The sequence below is a fragment of the Grus americana genome, chromosome 1 (genome assembly GCF_028858705.1).
Source record: "Grus americana isolate bGruAme1 chromosome 1, bGruAme1.mat, whole genome shotgun sequence".
NCBI lineage: Eukaryota > Metazoa > Chordata > Aves > Gruiformes > Gruidae > Grus > Grus americana.
This window is the reverse complement of record NC_072852.1, coordinates 121,761,145-121,763,400: the sequence shown is the minus strand read 5'-3', so window position 1 is coordinate 121,763,400 and position 2,256 is coordinate 121,761,145.

The window sequence follows — 2,256 nt, the reverse complement described above, 5'->3', positions numbered from 1 at the left end:
TGTGTCGGTCAGCTTTGTATTATTGGAAGATCCTTCTATTGCAGCATGATCCTAGTGTGTCCGTGAAAATTATTTGAGAGGCCTGTGAGGAAAACCTGGAGTGCATTCTGCTGTTTTCGACAAGAACTCTTTCATGTTGCAATTGCATCTTTTTGAAAAGTTATCAGTAAGAGCCTTACAGGATCACTTGTTGCTTCATCACGGAGCAGAAGATATGCGTTCATCTACCAGATGGCATCATGTCTATATGTAATATAATGTACTTCATAAAACCAGGCGTAGAAATCTGTACAATCCATTAAAAGTATTCAGAATTACCCTGTGATACCCACGAATAGTTCTCTAGTTCTCTTTATATAGCTGTCCACTCTGGAGTATCTGGACACTTAAAAATTTTGCACTCAAATTTTAGTTATGCTAATGTGCAAGACATTGTTGATATGTAACTTGTTTTGAGAATATGAGGTGTTCAGCAGTGAAGCAGAACTTGCTGCTTATGTCTGCTCAAAATTGCAGTCTTGTCCTTATTGTGTGTCCCAGAGGCCACGAGTCTTTCTCGTGCTGTAGGATGTCACATGGATTTTCATATCTCTTCTGTTTGGAAGTGCCTCCTTAACGATAGAGCATTGAGTGCATTAGTACAGAGCCAGTCCTTCACCTCCAGGGTCTGATTTCTTTTGGTGATTCCTTTTGAGTAAAGAACCTTCTGCCTTAGCAAAGGTCTCTTTGGACAAAAATTGTGAAGTGTCAAGAGTGATATTGTCTGTTCTGGTTAAAAGTCTCAATTCTGGCAGAAGGTGCCTTGGCGTGAATAAAATGTGAAGTAGTTTCTATTACATGACAGTTACATGACGTAAGAATGCAGATTATGATCTTGTGAAGCAATTCAGCCCCCTCTGTCCCATATCCACATACCAGGGATCTGAAGCATCTTGTTTCGGTATCACCAAATCAATTGAGTGCTCCTGGATTAATCTGGGTCTTGGACAAAGGAGAAGGTGTTAGGTATGTTTGGGCTTGACAAGGAGTTTTACCCCATCAAGTACAATAACCATTTTATCAGAGAGTCTGCTGAGATAAACTGATCTGACTTCACATAATCTGGAGCAAACGATTTTGAGCTGATGTGTTTTTCTGTCTTTCAAGAGAGTGCCTGAACCACCAGGCTGGCCTGCTGGAGTGGCTCGCTGGCTGGCACGGCAAAAAACTGGCCTAGTGTGGAGGCCCACGCCTAGGATGGGGGTAGTGTCCGAGCACCCCGAGTCCTTAAAGGCCTCCTGGAGTCCTTGCTGTTTCCTAGAAGTTGGCTTGGGTAGTTTCTTGATTAGTACTGTTGACTGGTGAGAATGGTTTTCTCATACACATGGTGCCCTCCCTGCTCTGGGAAGGTGGTGTCTGTCCTTAGCTATGCTGTAGCAAAAGTAATTATTTCGGCAGTGCTTCATTGTATATGCGTACATTTGTGATGCCATATAAACGGAGCAAATGCTTTCCTATATTTAGGTTGGGAATGTGGTAAAAGGCTTAAACTTAGAGCTCAAACGCAGATGTGAGGCCTAGCTGCTTGGTTTGCTGACAATTTGTAGCCTCCCCTTCTCCGGTGAAGATGCTGAATGTCAGTAATGGCGCTGAACAACAGGCAGGCAAATTTCCTGGTAGTTTCCCTGCACCCCATGCTGACAAGAAGCTAGGATTAAGAAGCCCTGTAATTTCAATCTTCTGAAGGGCAGTAGCACGTCTGAGGTGAAAACCTTTTGACTGTACCTGGAACAGTAAATACGTTGGTACGACACTGGTGATGCATATTTTTCTTGGTCCTCAAGAAAGGATGAGAAATCACCATCTGAAGTGCTTGTTATTATGGGTGCGAATGGTGACTTGGAGACTGAGATACCTGCTCTGTGATGGTGGCTATTAAAACTTTGTAGTTCTTGTATGCATCTATTTTAAGAGGGGGCTCTAGGGAAAGCAGTTGGGGAAGTAATTAAGGAAAGTCCAGCCCCAGGGTGTAGCTTTGTGATTGTTCAGGTGAGGAGTTTGGTTGTGCACAGATTCAGTAGTATGATCTTGCCAGAAATGGGTCAGTACTCACGCTGCTCGTGAACTAGGCAGGAGGAAAAAGCTCCGACTAGTTTTTTTGCTAGCTGTTGGTGAAAAAATGATTCTTTATCCAGCGTGAAGCCGGTTGATACAAAGCAAACTGCAACATAGAATCATAGCATGGTTTGGGTTGGAAGGGATGTCAAAGATCATCTA